This window comes from Emys orbicularis, chromosome 8, assembly GCF_028017835.1.
Source record: "Emys orbicularis isolate rEmyOrb1 chromosome 8, rEmyOrb1.hap1, whole genome shotgun sequence".
NCBI classification, from domain to species: Eukaryota; Metazoa; Chordata; order Testudines; family Emydidae; genus Emys; species Emys orbicularis.
The window spans coordinates 51,296,199-51,309,529 of record NC_088690.1 but is presented as its reverse complement, the minus strand read 5'-3'; the positions used below and the strand labels follow the sequence as shown (position 1 = coordinate 51,309,529).

Below are 13,331 nucleotides of genomic sequence, written 5' to 3'. Positions count from 1 at the left end.
ACTTTAGCTCACTACTTTAAAGGCATTAGAAAGACACAGTCAGACTCCATTTGGCCAAGCAGAGATCTTGCTGAAGTTTCCGGCACTTTTGACCCTGATTCTTCAAGCAGATCAGATTCTTGGCAACATAATGCACTTTCTTATGTAAAGATGAAGCTAAACAAATTCAAAGACCATATGCAACAGGCACCCATCCCCCATTCCAAAATAAATCAGTGATAGAAATGAAAGCAAACAAGTCAATTAAGCAGTAATAAACACATCTTTTATTCATTTACTTACCAATTAAGATGCAGCAGAGAGATATTAGCAAAAGGACATGTTGTCCTCAAAATCTAATCAAGGGACTATTTTTATTTCTCAATGTCTGCAGTAGCTTTGCCTTTATGAAGAGCTTTTGTTTTGGTTTTGTCTTGCTTTGTTTTTTGCTTCAGAGTAAAGTCATGGTCTGGTTTGTGGCTACTACAGTGATATAACATATGGGCTGCTTTTTAGGGTAAAAGGATTGTCACTTGGATGGATATGTCAATTATGGGTTCCCCCTCCCCTTTTGAAATGATATCTTGTAAAAGCAAAAATTCATTTCAGAGTGTTTCAAAAACCCTACAGAAGGTCCCAGCTAAATAAAGAGATGACTTATATTTTCATAATACAAAAAATCCAAAATGCAATAAAGATTGTGGGCTGTAATACAAAATGCAAGGCAAATGGCTAACTAATTAGAATGGCTGGGATAGGTCATGTGATAAATAGCACTTTATTTTCTATTTGCCAAATTATTTGGAGTCACAAACTTCTCCATCAGGAAAGAGTGCACAGCACCAGTGGTCCATGGACCATAGTTTAGAAATCACTTTAACCCTTTTTTCACTTTTTTCAAAGATTGTCTCCCACAAATGTACTCTCTTCTGAAGCAGACATAAGGTTGTGACAACATGTACCATCACAAATCTCGACTGCTCCTGCACTATTGAAATGGATTTTGTTCCCTTTAAGTTAATACCAAAATAAATTAACAAAACATTTTTTGTCTTACAGAAGTAAGCCCTACCTATTGAATAACTGAATACCCAAATCCTACATACCACTTTGTTGTGCTTGGACAGCGATGATTATATATTAACCTGATTTAATCAATAACTTAATGAAGAAGAATGTGGAAGAAAACTTATTACATATTCTTTGATGTATCGGTATATTGGGTGCTTTCATTTCAACACATCAAAAAAAAGCTACCTCAGTTATAGCACTTGGACGTATCATCAAGATAAAGCTGCTTTGACAGCAAGATTACAATGCAAGCTTGTAATTAAATATTCAGATAAAATACATTTTATATCTTTCTGGAATCTTTTCTTACAGACTTACTGTCTGGTTAATGGTCTGTATCAAAACTGAGTTTCAAACACAAATAATGAAAAAGGGGAAAACATTATAAGAGATAGTTGGCAACTTCTTGGATTTTCAGTGTCATCGATTTTTTGGCTGGAAGAGATCATTATGATAATCTAGTCTGATTATCATGAATTCCCTCATAACACAGACCATAGAATGTCATCCAATGATTCCTACATCTATAACAACAACTTGTGGTTGAGCAAGAGCATGTTGGTTAGAAAGACAGACAAGCCTGATTTAAAGACACCAACTGATAAAGAATTTACAAAATCTCTTAATAATCTGTTACAATGATTAATTACTTTTAGTGTTAACTTATATTTTATTTACAGTTTGAACTTTGCTGATTTCAACTTCAAGCCCTTGGATTTCGTAATGCCCTTGACAGCTAGATTAAAGAGACCTCTAGTGTCAGATGTCTTTTCTCCATTTAAATAATTAAAGACCATGATTGAGTTGCCTCTTAATCTTCTCCTAGATAAATGATATTAAGGTCCTTTAGAGTCTCATTGTGAGGCATGTTTTCCAGACTACAAATCATTTTTGTAGCTCTTTTCCGAATCATGTCCAATCTTTTTTTTTTTAAATATCAACACCAGAATATGTATTCCAGTTGGGCTCACCAATGCCAGATTCAGAGACAATATCATCTCCTTTCTCTTAAAAGTCCTCTCTTTATACATCCAGGTATTGTGTTAGTCTTCTAATATAATATAAAATTTCTTTGGTTTTATTATCCAAACTTGAATTAGTAGGGTATCTCTACTAGCAGTTCCACCACTAATGGGGTCTTGTACTTATTTTTTTATATATAATACATGAACAAGGGGATTGTTCCATAAATTTAAGGACCGGTAGATTTAAAACAACTAAATTGAACTAATTTTTTCACACAGCAGGTATTCAGCCTTTGGAGCAGTCTTTGCTATAGAAGGTCAGGGAGCTAAAGTTGTAAGCTGGATTTTAAAAATGACTGGACAGTTTTGTGTCCCTGTCACAGGTTGAGCTTGGGCTATTAAGGGCTTCAGCACCCAACTCTGATCTCTGCCTGGTTCCCCTCCTAAACTGTAGTATTTGGAGAACTGAGAGCACAGACCTGGTTGACTCAGAGCCAGCCCTTCTGGAAGATATCAGTGGCAACTTATTCTCAATAGGCAGGAGTGTCCTGTCCTGGACTTGTGGCCTGAGGAAAGACCAGCAATGATTCCTAGTTGATGAGTAGCAGGAGCTGCTTAGGAACCTCTCAATGGGGAAGCCTGCGGTAAGACTTAAGAGTTTGGAATTGACTGATTTGGCAAGAAGGAATCCTGAGAGATCCCAAACATCCTGTTTGAGGTATTTTGACCCCAGAAGGAGGGGTGTCGCTGTTTGAGACTTTATCAAATCAGACCCAGCAGGGGCAAGATTGGTTTGGAGTGGGCTGAGGAAGTACCCCCTCTCTACAAAGAAGGAGAAACCCATAATATTTGTAGATATAAATGCTAAGATAGGTACAGTCAAATATGATGTTTAAAGTGAAAAAAAGTTCAGGAAGAATCCCCTACCCTTTCTCCACAAAAAACACACATGGCTACTATTGAATCATAAAAGATAATCGATTAGTTCATTCTGTCCATCTTACTACTAAGGGTTGTTCCTATTTTTCATCTACTAAGGGCTATACTTAACTCATTTCTAGCGTGTCAAGCGATGGCGCATCCACAAACCTCAGAGCTTATAGAATTATAGAAATGTAGGGCTGGGAGGAACCTCAAGAGGTCATCTAGTCCAGTCCCCTTCACTCAAGGCAGGACTAAGTATTATCCAGACCATCCCACAGGTGTTTATCTAACCTACTCTTATAAACCTCCAATGATGGAGATTCCACAATCTCCCTAACAATTTATTTCAGTGCTTAACTACCCTGACAGTTAAGAAGTTTTTCCTAATGTCCAACCTAAACTGCCCGTGCTGCACTTTAAGCTCATTGATTCTTGTCCTATCCCCAGAGGTTAACAAGAACAATTTTTCTACATCCTCCTTGTAAAAACCTTTTATGTACATGAAAACTGTTAGCATGTCCCCTGTGAGTCTTCTATTCTCCAGACTAAACAAACACATTTTTTTCAATCTTCCCTCATAGGTTATGTTTTGTAGACCTTTGAACATTTTTGTTACTCTCCTCTGGACATTCTCCAATTTGTCCATGTCTTTCCTGAAATGTGACACCCAGAACTGGACAAAATGCTCCAGCTGAGGAGGGGTGAAAGTAATTTAAAGGACTTACCGGTACGCCGGAGTTCTGAGCGGGGGCGTGGCCTCAACCGGAAGAGGCGGGCCTTTCAAGATTTAAAGGCCCTGGGGCTCCGGCTGTGGCTGGGAGCCCCAGGGCCTTTAAATCACTCCAGAGCTACCAGCTGCAGAGGCAGCTGGGAGCCCCGGGGCTGAGGGGCAAATTAAAGGGCCCGGGGCTCCGGCCGCCACGGAGACCCGGACCCTTTAAATCGCCGCCGGAGCCCTGCTGCCGCTGCCCCGAGGTAGTGGCGGCGGGGCTCTGGGGGCAATTTAAAGGGCCGGAGTCTCCCTGCAGGAGCCCCCGGCCCTTTAAATCCCCGCCCGAGCCTGGCTGCCGGAGCCCCAGGGCTCCACCAGTGATTTAAAGTGCCAGAGGCTCCAGCCGCTGCGGGGAGCCCCGGGCCCTTTAAAGCGCCGCTGGAGCTCTGGCAGCAGGGTTCAGGTGGCGCTTTTAAGTGTCCGGGGCTCCCCGCAGTGGCTGGAGCCCTGGGCCCTTTAAATCACCGCCAGAGAAGCTGGTCCAGTCCGGCAGGGCACACGGCTCTTGCCAGTACACTGTACTTTCACCTCTGCACTGAGGCCTTATCAGCGTGGAGTAGAGTGGAAGAATTACTTCTTATGCCTTGCTTACAACACTCCTGCTAATACATCCCAGGATGATGTTCACTTTTTTTGCAACTTTTTGTTACATTGTTGAATCATATCATGTGATCCACTAAAACCCCCAGATCCCTTTCCACAGTACTCCATTCTAGGCCGTCATTTCGTATGTGTACAATTGATTGTTCCTTCCTAAGTGGAGTTCTTTGCATTTGTCCTCATTGAATTTCATCCTATTTACTTCAGACCATTTCTACAGTTTGTCCAGATCATTTTGCATTTTAATCCTATCCTCCAAAGTACTCTCAACCCTCCAAGCTTGGTACTGTTCTCAAACTTTATAAGTGTACTCTCTATGCCATTATCTAAATAATTTATGAGGATATTGAAGAGAACTGGACCCAGGCTCTTCCAACTTGACTATGATCCATTCCACAGGATACCAGCTAGCACTAACAAGAAGCTTCTTTTTTCCTGGAATTATGCCTAATTTTTCTCTTTCTTAATTTTATTATTATGCCACATAATTCCTCTTCTTCCCTGGTGTTTTACACCCTACAAGTATTGTCATGTCCCTGCTTACACATTACTTAGTCAAGTTTAAATATATATAATATAATCTTACAATCATTGTTTCTACTACAATTTCTCCAGCCCTCTAACCATTTTTTGTACTGCACATGCATTATTCTTCCTCTGACATATGAAATATCAGGTTTTGTCCACTGCCAGAGGCAGAACACTAACAGTAGACCCGAAAGTCTTAATGATCTTTCTAATATGGTAAAGCCTGTGTTCCAAAGTCAATGGGGGTACCATTCATCAAAAGAACACTTCCCCCCAGAACAGCAGCGCATCAGTGCTGGCTCCTACTCAAGAAAACCAATTATGCCTTGCATACAAACACTGGAGGTATTAGATGCCTATCCCTTCCTCTTCCTCTACTATTAAAGAGCCAAGACCAGCAGATTGTTTTGGTGCTATCAAGGAGTAAAGAATTAGTAGCAGGTGTTACCACCTACACTGCCCACATATTTTCAGTCCAAATGATATGTCAGCTATTGGACGGAGTTCTCTAAAGTTCAGGGTCAAGTCTCTTGTGGCAAAGGATGACGGCTTTGTGTTGGTTGGTTTGCAGGAGAGAATAGATTTAGTAACTCTGGTTCAGAGAACTGAGCCTATAATGGAAACACACGAGTTAAGCTATTGTGAGAGTCCATGAACACTGTTCACTCCTTCTTCTGTACAAAGTAAGTATAGGTTTCTACCACCCCCCAAAAAACTGGTTACTAGTTGGTTACCTAACACCAAAAGGCTGAAGCATAATTGTGCCAAATATGCCCAGCAGTATTGTATGCATGCCACTAGGGTGACCAGACAGCAAGTGTGAAAAATCGGGACAGGGGGTGGGGGGTAATAGGAGTCTATATAAGAAAAAGACCCAAAAATCGTGACTGTCCCTATAAAACCGGGACATCTGGTTACCCTAGCATGCCACAGCCTCTCTATCTGCTGAACAGGTCTGTGCCATTCATTCAATGTAGGGTGGGCTTAGAAGAAAGATGATCAGCAAGAGAGAAAAGAAAAGTACATGATACAATTCAAAGTCATCTATTTTTAAAATTCAATATTATTTCCTTACTTTATTAAATTTAATTTGCTTCTTTTGCTACTATGCTATGGCACTAATAATGATGTTCAAAAAATAAATACTGTTATCACACCAGGCTCTCCTTTCTGGGTCTGTGGACAAGACATTGATGCATGATTTTGTAGCTACTAGGAAGTTTAGATTACCTGATAATCTGTAAATAATTCTAGGGTACCAGGCAGCTAAAGAATGTCAACATCTACACAATGTAAGGCATTGGATGTTTATACTATATGTGTGCGTGAAGTATACACACACACACACTCTTTCAGAAGCTATATATAAAACATGAACTAAAATGAAATAAAAATGCTACTTTAGAAGATGTGTCATAAATTGGAGTGTGTAGAAACTGTGGACCAGGAATATAGGCCCTAGTATTGCAATTGATAGGGTATAGAATGACTGACAAGCCTACAAAGAGGCCCACAGACATCCACACAGGCAGAACACCCTATCTGCATGCTACCAATTGCAGGCTCAGGTCCATAGTAAGGAAATGGACGTATATTTTCAAATACAGGGGGTGAGGAGGGCAGGGTGGAGGTTGTAACAAAATAGGTTTCTGTTCTGCTGAAAAAGAGTTTTCCCATTCAATGGACCTTAAAATGGCCTCTAATGGCAGGGTTTATAGATTGTCAATAAGAACTGCTTGCCTAAAAACACAGAAATAAACAAAGTACCATCATACTGGCTCTTAGTCTTACAGCTGCCATAAAAATTAATTCTATCAATGCTCAATATAGATTGTCTGCAGACATAGAGCCAGAGCCTCAGCTGGTGTAAATTGGTAGAGCTCTATTGTCCTCAATGGTGCTACACCAACTTACACCAGCAGGGACTCTAGCCCATAATGTAAATTGAGTGTGTTCAGTCAACTGTCCATCACAAGAGGTTTTAGCACACGGTTATTACAATTAGCAATGCTAAGCTTCATTAATAATAACTAATTATGTCTATAAAATGATACTAAAGCTAACAAGTATCAGTGTTAATCAATAGTATCACGATATAACTTGGAATATATTCTCTGATAAATTCTTTCATAGCCTATGACATTCTGTCCTTTGCACTTACCCTTCCCATGGCTCATAAATGACACCTCATTCTACATTTGGTTGGTCCAACAGGTGAATGCTCCTAATGGACTGAAGTGACAGCAGGACTCTCATAGACTTTAAGGTCAGAAGGGACCATCATGATCATGTAGTCTGATCTCCTGCATATTGCAGGCCACTAAACCTCACCTGCAGCCAATGTTTCCCAAGCAGCTACAAGTTAAGCTGTAGGCAGAACAGAGATGGTAGGAGGTACAACACCCTTCCCCAACATGTGCCCCACTCACCCATTTTCTTTAGCTGCAGCAGGATTTGTTAATACTTGCAGCCATGCTTGTATAAGGCCAAAATGGAACCTCAACTGCATTGAAATTCAGAAAGGAAAAGCCCAATAAATCCTGACTCACTGTTTGTGTGTGAGATTTGTAACATGAACAGCTAAGTAGCCATACTTCTGGTACGATGCCAGCTGCACAGTATACATGACAGACAACATGATGATGGGCTCAACAGTGCCTGGCCCTGACAGGGTTCATGACGCTACCTGCTAAACTTTCTCAGTCCTGCTCTGTGCAGAAGCTAGGTACAAATATAGTCCTTGGGCTGGGAGTTGGTTGCACAAGGCCTATGTGAGACTAGCACTGCATCATGTGCTAGATTCTCTAGATGAGGGAGAGAGCTGGCCCAGCACAGGGTGGAGTGCACAGTATACCACACAGACACAAACACCCTATATTCCTGCAGGCATTGTACAATGGCCTAGAAAATCATAATGCAGCAGTATTTCACTACTCTGCCCATTAACGCAGTCTGTGGCTTCAAGGCACAGATAAACCCAATATGAGCAAAATCTTTGCAAGTGTAGTACAGAACTTTGAAAAACTGGCTGTGTGATGGGTGTACCGGGTGTCTTATGTCCCATGCTGGAGGTCCCACCACCTGGATGAACTCCACCTGATGAAGGTATCCTTTTTTGGGAGCGGGAAGTAGTGAATTTAGACCTCCCAAGAGCTGCCTAGAGAGGCCACCCAGAATCAGCTGCCAGCAGAACCAATAAGAATTTGTTCTCCAGTGGCTAGAAGGTCCATGAGCTCACAGAAATCAATAAAGGCCCAATAGCCAAGGTAAAAAGGGCTGGCTGCTGCCTTCAGAAGACAGTTCTGGGGTGAAGCTGAGACTAGGGTTACCACCTGTCCAGGTTTTCCTAAGATTGTCCTTTCTTTGTGGTGGCTATCCTGCGAAAGCAATAAAGGTGCTCAGTATACAGCATCTACTGGCCAGTTCTATGGGCTCAGGCTCATCCTGGATGGCCTATGTTTTTGTACATCAGAAGAAGCAACCCTAGCTGAGACTGGGAAGAAAGGAGCTCCCCTGTCATAATCCAAGAAGCCTGGCCTGGTCATGAGCCTAACTCAGACCACACCTTTGTGAATGAGGCAGTGAAAGTCTGTTTTGTTTTACTCTGTGGAATTTAAAGCCCAGGTCGCCATTGTCAGGAATCAGGACTTGTAGCAGAGTCCGTCTCCAGGCAACCTAATGAGTGCTGCTGGCCTTCAGTAGTCTGCTTGATTGGCTACACCACCTGACTGTGTCAGCAGACCAGCTTTACAGCCAATCGGCAGAAATTTGGTGGTTGTTCGAGGCATTTGCCTATGGGTGTAATAGCTCTCATGGCTCCTTGTTCTCAGTCCTGCTCCTGCTCCTGCTCCTGCCTTGCCTCTGACCCTTGGCCTTGATTGATTACTTCTGTGATTGGCTCTGACCCTTGGCTCTGATTCCTGACTGCTGACTTCGGCATCTGGCCTCTGACACTGGTTCTGACCCTCAGGTCTGATTCATGGCTACTGACTCCTGCTCCAATCACTAGGCACAGCCACCCACATCCTAGACTCTGACAGCTGTTTTGAGTTGAATACCTACTCAAGTATAGGGAGACTGTGTCACAAACAGCTTTTCTGGTTCAGGTGAACACAGGGCTGGCCTTACCATGAGGCGAACTGAGGCAGCCGCCTCAGGTGCCAGACTGGGGGGGAGGGGGGCACAAATAGGACCCAGAGTGTAGAAAATTGTGTCTGCTGCTGGTGCATATGTATTCTCTCTGCTCTAGATGCACAGAGATGGTGGAGTGCTGTGCTGGAGGAAGGAGGGCACAAGAGACATAACAGGCAGGCAGGAGAAAAGGTGAGAGGGAATTACAGAAAGCAGCAGGAGCTGCAGGGAGAGAGAGGAGGAGAAGCCTCTTATGTACCTCTCTAGCACCCCCAGGAGCCTGGACTGATTAACACTAGCTTTTCAGGGAGCTTTCTGTTTCCTGCTGCTTCCCTGAACCCACTTGAGGAGAACAGCAGTCAACTGAAGTAGTAGGAGCCAGTTAGGCCCTTAAGATGCTGATATCTTCCCTCACTCAGGCCCTGCTACCAGCCTGCTTATTTGTCCCCTTCAACTGTGTGTTGAGAGCCACTATAGCTGGCACAGAACAGCAGTCATGAGTGAAAGAAGAAAAGGCCCCTCTGGAGCAGCATTCAGAAAAAGAAAGAAAGCAAAGGAAGCTTTTCTATCTAAGCAGGAAGGAACTCTCCTGAGATACATAGCCAGAAATGTTCATGGTGAGCCTTCCGGCCCCAGTGAGGATGTGAGTGGTGAGGAGATGCCTGATCTTCCAGTTAGTCAGAGTGCAGGTGACCTGGTAGCTACTGCAGCATCCATATCTCCATCTCAAATGGATGTAACCATGCACATTCCTGAAGAAAAGTGTAGATCAGAGAAGAGTGTGGTGGAAGTGCAAGGAACAGCTGCTGCTGAGTTTAGTTCCTTAAGTCTAGATGATCCAGGACTGTGGACCCACTTGAGCAGTAGCCTGAGGGACTTCCTTGTACTGCATGGGCCACAGCAAGAGAAAAAACTTCATGTTCCCCAAAGACAATGAAAATAGAAGTTTCCATCCAACACATTACTGGCGTGAAATCCCCAATGGTGACAAAGTGGAGAGGCCATGGCTTATGTACTCAAAAACCCAGAATGCTGCATACTGTTTTTGTTGCAAACTCTTCCAGTCTAATGTTCCAGCCACATTGGGTTCTACAGGAACAAAGGACTGGAAAAATCTGGCTAGAAATCTGGCATGCCATGAGAAGGCAGCAAATCACCAGAGAGCATTCCATAGGTGGAAAGAGCTTGAGATGAGACTAAGGTTAAAGGCCACCATAGATGATCAGCATCAAGAGTCTCTTTACTGGCAAAATGTTCTGAAAAGGCTCATTGCCATTGTGAGAATGCTTGCTACCCAAAACCTAGCACTGTGTGGCACTTCAGATCAGCTGTATGTGTCAAACAATGGAAACTTCCTTAAACTTGTGGAGTTGATGGCTGAGTTTGATGCTGTACCTCAGGAGCATCTAAGAAGAGTCACCACCCAAGAAATGTACGCACACCACTACCTTGGAAAAACAATTCAAAATGAGATCATACAGTTACTGGCAACAAAAGTCAAACAGAAGATTGTGGCAGATCTGAAGACAGCAAGATATTACTCTGTTATTCTGGACTGCACACCTGACATCAGCCATACGGAACAAATAGCTTTAACAGTGTGTTTTGTAACAACAACAGAACCTAGTGAAAATGTCCCTGCAATGGTGACTGTCAGAGAGCATTTTCTAGAATTTATTGACATTGATGATACTACAGGAGCTGGTATGACAAATGTGCTTCTTAAAAAGCTGGAAGATACAGGAATTGCGATAGCTGACATGAGAGATCAGGGCTATGACAATGGTGCCAACATGAGAGGAAAGAACAGAGGAGTGCAGACACGGATCCGAGAGTTAAACCCTCGAGCTTTTTTTGTCCCATGCAGTTCTCATTCATTGAACTTGGTGGTCAGTGAGGCAGCTTCAGCTTCTAGTGAGGCTGCTGAATTTTTTAATGTAATTCAAAGCATCTATGTATTTTTCTCTGCATCAACTCATCGATGACAAATTTTGAAGCAACATCTGAGAACATCCTCTCTGACACTGGAACCACTGAGTGCCACATGATGGGAAAGTCGAGTGGAGGCGATAAAGCCTATCAAACACCATATCGTGAAGATAGATCATGCCATAGTTGCCATTCTGGAGGATAATGCTATGACAGGAACTGTTCATGGGAGAACAGTGGCAGAGGGAAATGGAATCACCAGAAACATACGTAACTTCAAATTTCTGTATGGCTTTGTGTTGTGACATGACATACTGTTTGAAATAAATGTTGTAAGCAAGAGACTGCAAGGTGTTGACCTTGATATATCTGGAGCAATGGAACAACTGGACAAAGCAAAGTCATACCTACAGTCTTACTGGTCAGATGAGGGATTTCAAAACATTCTGAAGAGTGCACAGAAGTTGGCAGAGGAACTTCACACTGAAACTATTTCCCCACCCATTCAAGAATAAAAGAGTCACCGAAGAAGAAGACATTTTGATTACGAGGCACGGGATAATCCCATAAGAGACCCCAAACAACAATTCAAACTTGAATTCTTTAACCAAGTGCTAAATTGTGCAATACAGTCAGTTGAAGAATGTTTCATGCAGCTCAAGGAACACAGCAGTATATTTGGGATGTTGTATGATATTCCCAAACTCCTCACTATACCTGAGGAAGACCTACACCAGCAACGAAGGGCACTAGAGACAGTGTTGACACATGATGACATGCGCAATATCGATGCGAGTAATTTAGTGGATGAACTGAAAGCCCTTTCAAGATACATTTCAGCAGGATCAACTCCAAAGGCTGTTCTGGAATATATGTGCACAAATAAGATGACCACCCTCTTTCCAAATGCTTTTGTTGCTCTGCGCATACTTCTAACACTTCCTGTAACAGTTGCCAGTGGAGAACGCAGCTTCTCCAAGCTGAAGTTAATAAAAACACATCTACGCTCCACAATGACACAGGAGAGGCTGGTCGGCCTTGCAACCATCTCAACAGAGCATGAGCTGGCCCAGACTGTGGACCTTCAGGAAGCAGTTCAAATCTTTGCATCCAAGAAGGCATGGAAAGCACCACTTTGATTATTCAAACAGATAAAAATGCCAGTGTTTACTATGCAGACAAGAAAAGTTACATTTGCTGTTCAGGCATTTGAAAGTTAAGTGTTACTTAAAATTTTTGAACAAGGCATGTTAAGTTTTTAGTTCTCCTTTATTGAGGTAGGTAGCAGAGCAGTACCATGAGAGGAGTAGAACAGGAAGAAGGCAGAATTGAGACCTTTCAAAGTTTTGGCCCAAACGAGGGGGCATGGGGACGTCATTTGAGCTCCCCGCCTCAGGTGCGAAAATGTGGTGGGCCGGCCCTAGGTGAACCCCTCATAGGCTGAAATAGATCCTTGTCCCAACCTTAACTATGAGGAAGCTAGAGCTCCTCCATAATCCAATAGATCAGGGGTGAAGTAGACAGCTTTGTGCTGCATAAATCTTCTCTAAAGCCATTTTGCCTAAACTTTGGAGGATTCCCTTTATTTTGGGGGAAGTAAGACAGGATTTACTGTCTGTTATAGAGTTGAGCGAAAAGTCTTCCCTTAGACAAATGCAGGCACTCCTTTTCTTGTTGGTCTTGTGCCTTTATAGTCCTAGGGAAAAGTCTGTGCCTGGTTTGTTGTATCCTACAAAACAGTGTTGATGAACATTCATTCAGATTCCGAAGGTTTGATTTGACCTGCTTCTGCCTTTTATTATTCACTATTTATTTGTGAATATTGGCAAGAATGGATTTTTGTTGACATGCTGTTTGGTGATTTAGCTGTATCCATGTGCTCACAAAGGTGCTTATAGTTAAATAAGAGCATTCATTATTTGTTATTCTCTGTTGAAAAAAGTTTGTCACCAGTTAGAGAGTAGAAACAATACAATTCGATCTAGGTTACCAATTGCACACTATGAATTACAAATAGCAAAAGCAAACATTTGCAGACAGCATATAGATTGAAACGTGTTTGCCTCACCCTGAACTATTTAGTTAATGATGAATGGTGAACTAACTTGTAAAATTCAATGTCAGTTTGCAAATAACTCACTGAGGAAAAAGGATTACATTTCAAATAAATAAATTCAACCAGCTCTAAAAACAACTATACTTTGCAACAGTTGGATTTTCCTATCCTCCCCATCAGAATTCTATCGGAAATGATGAATATCCTGGATGTTTCCAAAGAGTTTCTCTGAAAATTTGCTGGCGTTTCCAGCTGGTATTCTGAGTAGTCATTCTTACCTTGGAGCTGGATTTTGGCAGGGTATTTGTTTAGCTGGGGATGGCTGTGCCCAGATATGGATAAAATAATAGGAATTCTTTCCAATTTTAGTGACAAT

The 13,331-nt window shown here is 42.3% G+C and overlaps 1 protein-coding gene across 2 annotated transcripts in view; it reads right to left on the bottom strand.

Moving 5' to 3' along the window:
* BRINP3 (BMP/retinoic acid inducible neural specific 3) overlaps window positions 1–13,331 on the bottom strand; it is a 296,446-nt gene that overhangs the window by 143,619 nt on the left and 139,496 nt on the right. The window lies entirely within an intron of this gene.